This window comes from Macrotis lagotis, chromosome 8 (assembly GCF_037893015.1).
Source record: "Macrotis lagotis isolate mMagLag1 chromosome 8, bilby.v1.9.chrom.fasta, whole genome shotgun sequence".
In the NCBI taxonomy this organism is placed as follows: domain Eukaryota; kingdom Metazoa; phylum Chordata; class Mammalia; order Peramelemorphia; family Peramelidae; genus Macrotis; species Macrotis lagotis.
The window spans coordinates 56,825,141-56,839,346 of NC_133665.1; positions in this window are offsets into that span (position 1 = coordinate 56,825,141).

The following is a 14,206-nucleotide window of genomic DNA, read 5'->3' on the forward strand; positions in this document are numbered from 1 at the left end:
ACACACACACACACCCTTTGCTGGTTTGTTTCGTACTTTTACCCATAGCATTTGCCATATTCCAATAGAAATAGATTACTTTATATCTGCTGTACATATTCCATACTTTCTTTCTCACCTCTATACTTTGCTCATTCAGTTCCCTATACCTGAAATGTCCTTTCCATCTATTGAAATTCAATCCATTCTTTAAGACCCAAATTAAGACCTCCCTCCTCTAGAAAGATTTCCCTAATTCTTATCAGAAATTATCTTTTCCATTTATTTATTGTAGATCACTCTGTGAATGGGGGAAGATAAAGGATTGTTGTATGTGTGTGTGGAGTGGGGAGAGGACTATTTCACACATATCATCATGTTATATTTTTAATATAGTTATTTACTTATGTGTCATATTCCCATTACCTAGCCATATATACCATAAAGGATGGGACTATACCTGTATACACTGGAGTACACAGCCCATGGCTCTACAAAGAGTAGATAATGAATGATGGTTGAATTTGAGTAAAGTTAAATAGAGGGATATCATAATAGTTAACTATTCCAGAGAAGTATTTTACCCGAATTTTCTGGTATAATTCTCATAGATTAGTCTGACCAAATTTCTATAAAATTGTCCTTTCTTCTTCACTTACGCTATGTCTCCATACACAAACTAGTAGTGAAGGGGAAATAAGAGGTTTTAAATTCAAACAACCGGCTAGTAAATGGTTCCTAATTCTTTAATGGTCCATTTTTGTAAGTCTCCCCAGTAACAGAGTGATAGAAAGAGCCCTGGAGACAAGAAGACACAGGTTTGAATTATAGCTCTTTGTGATATTAAGCAACACTTGTCTCTTTGAAATCCAGTTTATTCAGATACATATATTTGTACATAAATATATATGTCAATATATATGTCAATATATACATATGCATATGTATATTTTATGTTTCTCTAGCTAAATATTTAGGGAAAGACAGACAGAGAGATAGAGACATGTAAAGAAACAGAAATTTGATTCAATCCATATTTTATAAATATAGATGGCTTACATTTATCTTACTCCTCAATTCAAAAAATTTTTAAAACAACTTCCAGATGTGTGTATAGTCACAATACATTATTTGTGTGTGTGCATGTGTATGTGTATGTGTATGTGTATATATGGAAAGATCTCTGAGAAGAGATGTCTTTGACTTTGAGAAGGTCACCATTGAATTCAAGGATTTTAGAACAAAAAGCCATCTTGGAGATTATTTAGTTCAACCCCTTTATTTACATATATGTACATATATAGATGGGCAGCTAGGTGTCACAGTGAGTCTAGCACTGGGCATAGAGTCAGAAAGATTCATCTTCCTGAATTCAAATCTGGCCTCAGAGACTAGCTACGTGATCCTGGTTAGATCACTTAATCCTGTTTACCTCAATTTCCTCATCTAGATATGGCAAAGCACTCCAGTATCTCTAAATGGGCTCACAAAGAGGCAGACAATGAAAAATTACCAGACTACAACATATTATATACATATATACTTTAAATGTATATATTGTGAGTGTGTTTATAAAATTAGAATTTGGAAAACATATACTACATGCATACATATTTTTTTAGATGACAGGATTGGAGTAAATGCTCTACAAGATGCTTTCTAGGTTTTGTTTTGTTTTTTTTTTTAATTTTGTTTATTGAAGGCAATGAGGTTAAGTGACTCAGGTCCTCTTGACTCCAGGGCTGGTGCTCTATCCATTGTACCACCTACATGCCTATGCCTAATTTTAATCCTGTAAAACTCAATCATGACCTTCCCACAGTCAAAGCCAATCTCTTCTCTGATGCCCCTTCCCTTCCATCCTTATTCCAGGATAGGACCAAGGACATGATTGTCCTTCAGTACATTCAAGGTTCAATTTGATGAGCTCCAAAGTCTTCAGATGTAGATTCTCGTGACTGTATGAGATAATGATACAAAACTAGTTGAAGTAAATGGTACTGATTGAGAAATCTTTGGAGATAAGACTGGAAGGTTAGCATAACCAAATTATGAAGGACCAGTCTGCGGGCTTATCAAACTCAATGCAGTGGGCAACAGGGAAGCTTTCAGAGGAGGGAAGTTCCATGATCCAGGCTGGGCTTTAGGAAGATTAGTCTGGCAGTATTTGTAAGGGGGGAATTGAAGCAGGAAGAGGAACCCAGGAGCCCAGGAAAAAAAGCCATTGTAACCAGCTCTCCCAAAGTGATGGTATAACAGGAAATGAGAGTGGGGGAAGGGGTAGAAATAGTTTCTCGTTAGGAATCAGGAGTCCACCTCTACTTTGAAGTGTTACCTGAGGCACTCCTCCTTCCTGGACCTCACCTCTCTTCTCTTTAAAATGAGGAGGTTGAACCATATGGTCTCTAGCTTCCCTTTCTAGCTCTTTCTGTTTTCTATGATTCAGTAAATACATCTTCATTCATAGATTATATTCAAAATAAGCATTTGTTTGACTAAATTCAATTCTGGTTTCTTTCCAAACTGGCTTGTTCTTGTAGGCTCAGCCTTGGTGACAGGCAGCAAAATATAAATTATATATAAATAAGAATCAAAGACCCTAAATTCGCATCCCAACTCTGCTGTTGATTATTTGAGTGACCTCAGACAATTCACTTGATCTCTCTGGGCCTCAGTTTTTCTCCATCTGTAATATGAGGGGGTTCTACTAGGTAGTTTCTAAGGTTCCTTCTAGCTCATAATCTTATGCTCCATGATACAGAGATACCACCACAAAATAATGTGTGAGGACAAAGACTGTTGAGCATAGAAGGTACAGGTCAAGGTCAGTCACTAGGTCTATTTACCCCTTCCTCTCCCAGAAGCCCTCACTGAGAATACTATGGGCTGATGGGCAGATATTTGGCTCTCACAATCTCGAGGCAAGCCCTGTGGGATGTGGCTGTTTATCTGTGTTCTGCTCCTGCCAGAAGGGCTGAGCCACTGCTGCAGATGGGACAGCTGGCATTCATTCCTGGACAAAACCTGTTTCTCTGAAAAATGTTACAAAGTGGAGAATTTCTCTTTGAGATTACATCTTCCCCTAGATTTGTGAGGAGACAGAGTTTAACCATCATTAAAGACCACAGCTAAATAATAACAATTCACATTTATAATATGACTTGGATTTTTTAAAATCACTTTGCTCCCTACTGCGCTATAAAGTATGGAATACAAATGTGTTGGATGATGAACATTTTCTTGGTGAGAAATTGAGATTCTGAGATACAGAAAGGTGGAATAACTTGTCAAATGTCACAGTTAGTTAATATCTCAGATCCAATCCAGACTTTTTGTGACTCTATTACCCAAGGCACCTCAACTCACTTGATTTTATACCACCTCCCTTCAGGTTGGTAACCAAATGAAAATACATTTGTACATGTACTTTCAGGGATGGGGAACCTTTTCTCTGCCAAGGGTCATTTGAATATTTATAATGTCATTTGCAGGCTATATTTGGCCAAACATTTAATTAATTTCTAAAAAAGTTCCTAGATCTATTGAATTTCAAGTCCCCACCTTGGCAACACCAGACCAATATGGGCCCTCAGCCAGTCCAAATTTTGGACTAATACACCAATAGATAAGAAATTAATAAACAATTCCTCTTTGCTAGTCACTGTGCTAAACTTTGGGGATGCAAAGACAAAAGTGAATCAGGACTCGTCCTCAAGGAGTTTCTATTCAAATGGGAGAGACAACATACATATATAAGGCAATGATGAAGGCAAAATCAAAGAGATGATGAACTTAATCATCTTCATCAGTGCCCTATTTCCTAATTAAGGCACTTGACCAAAATGAGTTACTTCTATAAGGATCCTGCTTATACAAGTCACTTCCCACTTCCTCTGGGGGAAAGAGTTCCATTAGGGAATTTAGCCAATACCCTTAAAGGAAATAAATCTAATTTTATGTCCCTCATAACTCTGGAGTCTTTGTCTCGTGAATTCTTCTCTAGGCTCAACCCAAACTTCATCAGCAAAGAACTAGTCTCTCAGTAGAACTTCATCAGAGAAAAGAACTAGTCTCTAAGTAGACCAGGAAAGATCTCCCATAGAAGGTGATGCTTGAGTTGAGTCCTGAAAGAAACTGGCTCCAGGATGCAACAGTGGGGCAGTGAAGTCACTTTGGTGGTGGAGATAGCCATAAGCATGATAAATACGATGTTCAAGGACTACCATAATCATTGTTTCCTTCCAACCAAACCTCATAATACTCCCCTTCCCATACATTATACTTCATCTAAATAACTAACTTCTGTCATTTAAATACCTTGGGGTGTCCCACCTCATACCTTGGCTCACACTATTCCTAATACCTAGCTGATATTTTTTAACTCTATCAAATTTTTACCAATTCTTAAAATTAAACTCAAATGCCAATTCCTCGAAGTTAGCCCCAATTCCTCCAGGTAGTAATGATCCAACTTTTCAAGCTCCATTTTGTTGGGTGCAACTTGTTCAGAAAGCATGGCAGAGTGGAAAGAGCACTGGATTTAGAACTGGAGGAGCTAGGTCCAAATCCTGGTCCTGCCATTTACTACTTGGGAGATCTTCAGCAAGTCAGCCTTTCTTTCTACACTTCATTTTCCCATCTGTAAAATAAGGGGGTTGTGTAAGATAATCTTCCAGTTCCTTCCAATGATAAGTCTAGATCCCAGTGCTAAGAGATAGTGTACATTAGACATATGTGTGTCATACCATGTTCCCTTCCTAGAATGGAAGCCCCTTGAGGGCAAGGACTGTGTTTTATCTAAATTTTATCATTTCCCCCACCAGGGGAGATAGGAGGGGAGATGGGAGGGGAGGGGAAGGGGAGGAGAAAGGGGAGGGAAGAGGGAGGAGGGGAGGAAGAAAGGAAGGAAAGAAGGGAGAAAGAAGGAAGGGCAAGCAATTAAGTTAGAGATGGTCTAATTTACTCCTGCAAATTTTCTCCCTTGCTTAAGGGGTTTGAAGTATAGGGAAAGAGAGGGGATTGAAAAAATCCAACTATGTAACAAGACTACTCTGTTACCATAAATGGACAGTCATTATAAGGTCTTAAAGATCTTGAATCTATCCCAGATGGCCAGTACCTGCTGCAACTTAGAAACTTAGGAACTGCTGAACTTAGGAAACAGCCTCAGCTTCATTTCTGATGGAGAAATTGGCAGAAAATTGGGACCATTTTATCAGCATATATGGAGCAGTATACTTTGCTTTCTGGGTGCCTAATATATACAAGCCCTTGTTAAAAGCAAATCTGTCAACAGAGTCTAAAGATAAATTCTAATCCAATTGAAAGTGCCAGAAGGCAGAGGCATGAAGGTTTAGGAAGGTGACTTAGGGCTGCCCGGTGAGCAGAGACTGTGATAGTTATTGGTGTGAAATTCTGGAAATGATGCAACTCCCCAAGGTTCCTACAGTGTTCAGGAGAGGAAAAGCCTTGTCAGTAAAGAGATAAAGACAGAATTTTGCAAACAGCATCAAAAGACTCTTTCCATTCTTAGCAAGGATAGTGGAGAGCTTCCACCACCATCTTGCTCAGTTTGTCCATTTAAGTACCAGTACTCTCATCTACCAAAATGATTATCATATAAGAAGAAAAGGTCATAGACGTTGAGCAGACAGGGACCACAGATACCAAGTCTAATCCTTCAAATTAATTTAGCCAAATTGCTTTACCTGGTTAGTCAATGGGTGAGTAGAACCCAGACTTTCTTATTCCAAATCCAGACTTCTCACCATAACACTCAGGAGTGTGGGACAAAGAGTTCTGAATTGATTTCTGACCCAGTTAACTTACCACTAGGCTTATACCATAAAGAAATCACAGAAAGAGAGCAAAGAACTACAGAGAATTATTTCTAGAAGCTCTTTCTGTTGGAGTCAAAAACTGGAAACTAAGGGCTTGTCTTCCTCTTGGACAATGGCTTATCAAATTATGGTATGTGAATGGAATGGAACATTATTTCGTCATAAGAAAAAATGAAATGGGCCATTTCAGAAGAAACTGAGGATGTCTCTATGAATTGATACATAAGGAAGTAAGCAAAATGAGAAAAATTTATGCAATGATAACAACATTAAAGAAAAAAATCCAAAGACTTTACAATTCAGATTAATATAATTATAAATTATGAGTCCTTAAAAAAGGAAGGTGAATCAGGCCACTTGTCTCCTAATAGAGAGGTGATGAACTAAGATGCATTTATTTCCCAAAACAGTCAATATGGGAATTTGTTTGGTCATATTACATAGTTTTGTATTAAGGGCTTTTTGAAATGAAAAAATACTCAATGGGGTGGGTAATAGAAGAGTGGGTAATTAAGAAGCTTAATTAAAGAACAAACAACAAGAGAGCCAGTAGGGATAAGAAGCAGACATAATCCTAGCTCTGCTACCAATTTACAGTATGACCTTGGGTTCTAAGGCATATCTTCTCTCTGAATCTCAGTTTCCCCATTTGTAAAATGAAGGTTTGGACTAGATCAATGATAAGGACCCCACAACTCCACCATTCTAAATCCTGACTCGGATTTATATAATCCGTTCTTTCATCAGTGGGTAGGACTCATCCACCACTATCTGGAGCATTAAACTATGGGAGAGAGACTGGCAGGAGAGGAGGCATTAATTGTTTGAAAAAAACATTATTTGGGGGTCATGAGGCAGAGGCTCTGGTTCCCCATGAACTTCATTCCTTCAGCCCCCAGACAAGTCTGATCCACAGTCTTGACAGATGGTGAAGGACACTTGGGCAAAGTGGGCTCAGCTCCAACAGGGAGAAGGCATGATTTTTTAAAAGGAATCTTTGACAGATCTAAATGAACAGCTTTATAAGCAGAGTTCTTTAGATGTTTATCTTCAGTTCCCCAAGGCAGAAAGAATGTCTTTTATTTCTAGACAACTTGAGACATTTAGCTCAGAGAAGAAAATAAATTTGGAGGTGACATAATAATTATGATCATCCTAATAGGAATCATGTACATGGGTATATAATGCTTTAAAATTGGCCAAGCTCATTTGTATATACCCTCTCTCTTTTGAACCTCAAAACAATCCTGTGGAAGATATGCTTCAGTTATAATTATCCACATTTTACAGATGAGATTCAGAAAGGATTACTTAATTGCCCAAGGACACATAGCTAGTAAGTGTCAGAGGCAGAATTTGAACTGAGGCCTTGGTGGTACTGCGCCTGGAGTCAGAAAGATGCAAATTAAAATATATAATAAATAAATTTATATAAGTTTATACAAATGTGAATAAATATATAAAATCGCACAAAAGCATACTTTTAACATATCAGTATCTCACTTTAAAATTTTGAATTATTTTTAGCTTCCTTTTTAAATTTTGAGTTCCAAATTTTCTTCTTCCCTCCCAACCCTTATCCACTCCTAAGAATGCAAGCAAAATCATATCAAGTATACATGTAAAGTCATACAAAATATATTTCTATATTTGCCATATCACAGAAAAGGGGAAAAAGTAAGACAATTATATTTCAATTTGCCCATAGAGTTTATCAGTTTTCTCTCTCTGGAGATAGATATCAATTTTCATCATGAAACATTTGGAGTCATCTTGTATCATTGTATTGATCAGTATAAACAAGTCTTTCACAGCTGATCATCATTACAACATTGCTATTATGGTGCACAGTGATTTCCTGGTTTGTCTCCCTTCACTTTGCATCAGTTCATATAGGTCTTCCCACGTTTTCCACTGAAATCACCACTCCTGGTCATTTTTTATAGCACAACAATATACCAATACAATTATATGCCACAACTTGTTCAGCCATTCAACAATTGATGGGCATCCCCTTAGTTTCCAATTCTTTGTCATCACAATAAAAAGGGCTATTACAAATATTTGTATACATATAGGTTTTTGCTTGTAACAGTTTCACCTTGTTGTCTTCTGAGATTCTGTCATGGTCTTACCCACAACCATAGTAGCTTTTTATGGTCAAGTTCTTTTGTTGTTGTTGTTGTTGTTGTTGTTGTTATTTGTCCATTTTTTTCTGGCCTATTTTTTCACTTTGAACTTCATGTTAAAGTGAGCTTTGTTTACCTTGTACTGGGGAGACACTATCTCAAACTTCAAGCTTTTTCAAACTGCTGTTTTCCAAGCTAGTTCTGAGGTCAGCAAGTTTTCAATACTCCCACGGTGATGTTATTCTGGAAGAGGTGTGATCCTTGCTCTCCTGGTCTGTACTCTGTTCTTGACCCAGTAAGGGTCCCTGATCCTCTGTAGCCACAAGTACTAGTGCTCCTCACTGCCTTGAGACAGACCAGAGTCTGATCCATTATGATCAATCACAAAACCTTTTTGCTATCCTGGAACTGTGACCCAGAACTACTTATGGACAATAAAGTTGCCCATCAGCATCTGTTGCACATAGTGCCACCAAAGAGTATCCTACAATCTCTTTTTGATTAGTTATTTGACCCCTTCACTATCTCTAGGCTGGGACCTCCCAAATTTGCTGCTGCCACAGCTGTCATCATCCAGGGCTTTGTTTTAGGTTGCACAAATGTCTCTCTGGCTTTTTGCTGATTCTGTCACTCCAAAACTTGATTTGAGGAATTAGTTTAAAGTTATTTGGAGGGAATTGCTGAGAGAGTTCAGATGGCTTGCTACCTGTACTTCACCATCTTGGTTCCATCCCAAAATCTCATTTAAAACACTGAAAAGAATCTATCCCTTTAAGTTCCCCTCCACTCCATTTTCCATTTGCTTTGTGGGGCAAGAAGGCAGTAGGTGTTGCTGTGTTTTTGAAAAGGATGCTATTCTTTCTCCTGCTCTGAGGCTACCTGTGAGTCATGTATAAAAGTAGACTTAGCCAGAGAACATTAGACTATCCCTATTTTCTTGAGAATGCCTATGCTCAGGGTAAAGGGACCTTGAGTTTTATCTGTAGCAATACTTTCCTTATCAATTATTTCCCCATTTTTTACAAATACAACAGAAGACAAAAATAGCTGGCTTATTTTCTAAGATTGTTAAAAACTGGATGTCTCTGTCAGTAGAGGCGTCTTTCAGGGTCAGACAATGAGACCCCTTTCCCCAGGGTTCATTAGCAGGTGAAAAAGCTCTATCCACTATCTCCCCATCTCTTACCCACTCCAGCACCAACAAAAATGTCTTGACCTCTGATTGACAGTAAAAGGAAAAGGCCCAGGTGAGCTGCAAAGATATTGGAAGAAACAAGAAAGATATATGAATTCTGCTCTAGGAATAAGGGAATAATGCTTGAGATGGAGGAAATGAGATCAAGGAGAGACCCAGAAGAGGAAGAATTCAATCTGGTATCAAAGGAGTAGAGTTTGAGAAATAACAGCAGCCATAATGCCTAAGTCACAGGGTTGTGACATGTACATAAGGTACTTTCAGACTTTAAAGAGGTAAAAAATGGACCTTTGGTTTCATCATTAGAGGAAACTCCTTGTACCAGCACAGATTGGCATCCTCTCTGCAATTTAGTCTTAATTGCCTAGAGACTGAGATGCTGTGATTTTTCAAGGGTCATGTACTCAGTGTATGTAAGTGAAGAATTTGAACCCAGGTCTTCCAGATTTTGAGGTCAGTTCTCTCTTTGCACTATGGCACATTACCTCTCTTTCCTCTACTATAAACTCCAAAAATATTAAGGAAAGGAACCTACTAGGGGCCTGGGCAACATTATATTGCCCTTAGATAAAAAGTGAGCTAAATTTCACAAATGGGTATGACTGATTAATACTTCAGTTTCTCTTTGAAAAAAGGAGAGAGAGAGAGAGAGAGAGAGGGGCAAGGAGGCATAGTGGAGTCAAGTAAAGGTTGGCTGATATTCAGCACAATCACTTTCAGAAGAGAAGGGAAAAGAAAGGATAGGTACATTCCATAGTTCTCTTTATTGGTATTATGCTATTTAGGATCCCAAGAACTTTTCTTTCTTTTTAATGAGTTTCTTTTTAATTTATCTAAGACAATGGGGTTAAGTGACTTGCCCAAGGTCACACAGCTAGGCAATTATTAAGTGTCTGAGATCACATTTGAACTCAGGTTTTCCTGACTCCAGGGCCAGTACTCTATCCATTGCACTACCTGGCTGCCTCTTTTTAATGAGTTTCTAAGAAAGACTTACAGCGAATGATCTTAGCTTGCTAAAGAAGACTGTTTTTTTCTAATTTAATATTTATTTATTCTCATTTTGTACAAATAATGTTTAAGAGTAAACAAAATGCCCCTTCCATCAAAAAAAATATAGACTTGCTTGAGCAATAAAGGGGAGAGAAAAAATTAAAGTTAAAAAATAATAGTAATAATTGTAGGTATGGCCAGGTGGCTCAATGGACAGAGCACCAGCCCAGGAGCCAGGAGCACCTGAGCCCACATCCGGCCCCATACACCCAATAGTCTCACAACCATGTGACATGCAAGCCACCCCAACCCCACTGCCCTGCAAAAAACCAAAAAAAGAAAAAAAAAAGACCCAAAATAAAATAAAACAGTAATAATAGTAGGGGTGCCTGGGTGGTGGACAGAGCATTGGCCCTTGAGCCAGGAGCACCTGGGGGTTCCAATTCCAGCCTCAGACACCCAACAATCACCCCGCTATGCAGCCCCAGGCAGGCCACCCAGCCCCATTTGCCCTGCACCACCCCCAAAATAATAATAATAAAAAATGAGCTTCAGTCTTAGTTCCAATACCAACAACTCTGTCGTGGGTGGATCACATTCTTTAGGATAAGTCCATCACAAAAGTTACTTCCATATTTTTCCACTGCTGCCATTGCTGATCACAACTCCCTCCTTTTGTATTTCTCCACTACCATGTAGTATATTTTCTCTCTCCTTTCACTCTGACTCTGCTGTAGGGTAGCTGAGTGGTGTAGCAGACAGATCCCTGGCCCTGGGGCCAAGAGACCCCGAGCCCCCACCACCCCTTAGGCCCAGCATCCACCTGGCCCTATGGTCCTGAACAAGCCATCCAATCCCAGCCCCTTGCAAGAAGCAAAAAAAGAAAATGTGTTATATCTGACCACTCTCTCCCCATGGCCCATCCTTTCCTCCATCACTCACCTCACCCCCCTTCCCCCTGTCCCCCCCTCTCCTTCTTACTCCAGATGCCTATACCCCATTGAGTATATATGCTGTTTCCTCTCCTAATCACCTCTGATGAAAGCAAAGATTCCCTCATTCCCCCTTGCCTTCCCCCTTCCATATCATTGCAATAGCTCATTGTAATAAAGAAAAATCTTATTATATGAACTATCTTGGCCTATTCCGCCTCTCCTTTTTCTTTCTCCCATTACATTTCCCTTTTTTCTATTGACTCCATTTTTACACCATATTTTATCTTCAAATTCAGCTTTCTCCTGTGCTTCAACTATAAAAGCTCCTTCTACCTGCTCTATTAACTGAGAAGGTTCATATGAGTATTATCAGTGTCATTTTTCTATGCAGGAATACATGCAGTTCATCATCATTAGGCCCCTCGTATTTTACCCTTCTCCTCCAATCTCTATGTTTCACCTGAGTCCTGTATTTGAAGATCAAACCTTCTGTATGGCTCTGGCCATTCTAACAGGAACATTTGAAATTCCCCTGATTTATTGAAAGTCCATCTTTTTCCCTGGAAGAGGACATTCAGTTTTTCTGGGTAGTTGATTCTTGGTTGCATTCTAAGCTCTTTTGCCTTCTGGTATATTATATTCCAAGCCCTACGAGCTTTTATTGTAGTTGCTGCCAAGTCCTGTGTGATCCTGATGGCATCTTCATGATATTGTCCTTCTGGCTGCTGAACAGAGGAAGATCCACTTGGTTTCATAGGTAACATTCAACTCATTTTCCCCTCAAACTTTGAATAATACTGACCCCTTCCCAGCTCCAGACTAGGGAAAACCCCCCTCCTCAGCCTCCAGAGAAAACAATGGACCTCTATCCCATCAGCTAAACTCTGAACTACTTTCCTCCCTCTGAGATCTGACTTTGACCTGCCATAAGAGTCCTTGGCAGATTAAAGTTAATGGCCTCATTATAAAGACAAAGATTATTTGGGAGCTCAACTTGAACACACCAATATCTGTCTTATCTCTCAAAATGGGAAATGGTCTTTTCTCCCTTTGACTACAGAATGGAGCATCTGATATGATACATTTTTCTCTCCAGTTTTTCCTGCCTGGTGGGGCAGATGAAGAGAAGAAAATGATGCATTTTGTTTCTTGCCCTCTCCCCATCTTCCTTGGGAGAAGACGTTCAAATAGAAAAGATTCCAATGTATTTGTTAAACTACCTTTTCCTCCACTTCATAACTCTTATGAGTCTTTTTACTGGGTGATTGACTTGGAGTTGCCCGAATTGTCAAGGACTGGAGAAGACAAGGAGGACAAAGATATCCTATTCCACAAGGAGAATCTATCATGAGGTTTGTGTCAAATAAGATATGCTATTTCCTAATGCTATCAATTATCTTCCCCCTGGGACTCCTGTGACCCATCTCCAAAGCTTCCATGAATGAATGGATGAATGAGTGATTGGCTTCCCATTTATTATTATTATTATTATGATGATGATTATGATTATTGTTTATTGCTCTTACCATGGACCAGGTTCTGAAATAAGCACAGAAGATACAAACACAAAGGCATAGATCATCCCTGTCCTCAAGGACTTTACCTTTCTTTGGTTCCTCTGAGCACCAAAGCTTCCCTATTCTCTGTGACTAGCTTCTTTCTTTGCCTTTTTAGAATGTGAATGAGAGGCTCTGTGTTTCACTGGGGAAAGGGTGTTATAAAGCAATATTAAAGGAGCAACTGCACTTTTCCCCTTTGAGGGATTTTTCCAGTGTTTCATATCCACTAATTGTCTTATCAGACACTTCTAACTGAAAAGTGTCTGTAATTTTGAGAGCTGATTTTTTTTTTAGTTTCATGACTCCCCCACTCAGTTTCCCTTCTGCCACCCAACACAGAAATACAATTGCAGGACCCAGCCCTCCACCATCTTAAGGAGAGATAAACCACCTTTGGGCTCAGAAGAATTCAGGACAGAAGGTTCTAGAATCTTGACTACTTCTGCAGCATGATCTGCAGCAATCCATGTCTCCTCAACAGTCAGTTTGCACTATAGAAGGAGTTATATGGAGGAAGAAGAGTTAACCTAAAAACTCTCTTCTGAGCTCTAGTCCCAAATCTCTTTCTATCAACTGGACATTTCCACCTGCATGCTTCATTGGCACCTCAAATTCAGTGATTTACACCACAGATGTTTTAGCTTCCTTCCTTAAACCTGCCCCCCTCAAACTTTCCTGATTCTGTTGAGGACACCTGAATCTTCCCATATTTCTGAGTTTCTGGTGAATTGTCAAAACTTCATTCATTGTATTTGCATCCCTAGTGCTTAGTATAGAGGCCATTAAGAAATACTTATTGATTGACTCATATGTTTGGTAGCTTTGACTCTTCCCTCTCTTGTCTCATATAATGCATGTGCCAAGTTCTCATGCTTTACTTCCATGCCATTTTTTTATTTTTCATAAGACCTTTTGATGACTAATAGAGGAAAAAATGACTTTTAAGTACCTCTACAGTGAGGGTCCAACAGAGATTCACAATATTATTTTGAATTACTCCTCTATATATCATCTTACATTCCAGTCAAAATAGATTATAATGGATTATAGTATAATAGATTATAGAATATATATTATAATAGATAATAACCCATTTCATGCACATTTCATCTTCTATCTCTTGCAAATGCTATCCCCTATACCTAAATTTCATCCTGTCACTAACTTGACCTTTCAGCATCTTCCTTCAAGATTTAGCTCAGAATTCATCTCCTGCTGAGATCTTCCCTGCTCCCTCTCCCTTCTATCCCAAAGTCAGTCTTTTCATTCTTTTCATATTATCTCACATTTATTCATCTGAGTGCTGTTTTATCAACCTTTTTTGAGAATGGTGACAATTTGGTGAATGTCTTTGCCTCTCCAAGGCTCAACTCCTTGATCCTAGGCAACCTAAAAAATTGGTGGTAATATTTCCTCAAACCCATTTCAGTCTGATTCCTGGCTTGTGTTTTGGGGCTGGAGAATGGGATAGAAACAAGATTTAGAAAGTGAATATGGGATTTAAGAATGTCATGTACCTTTCTTGGGAAGCTTCGTAAGCCCAACCCTTTTCACAATAAGTAACAGAGATTAAGTA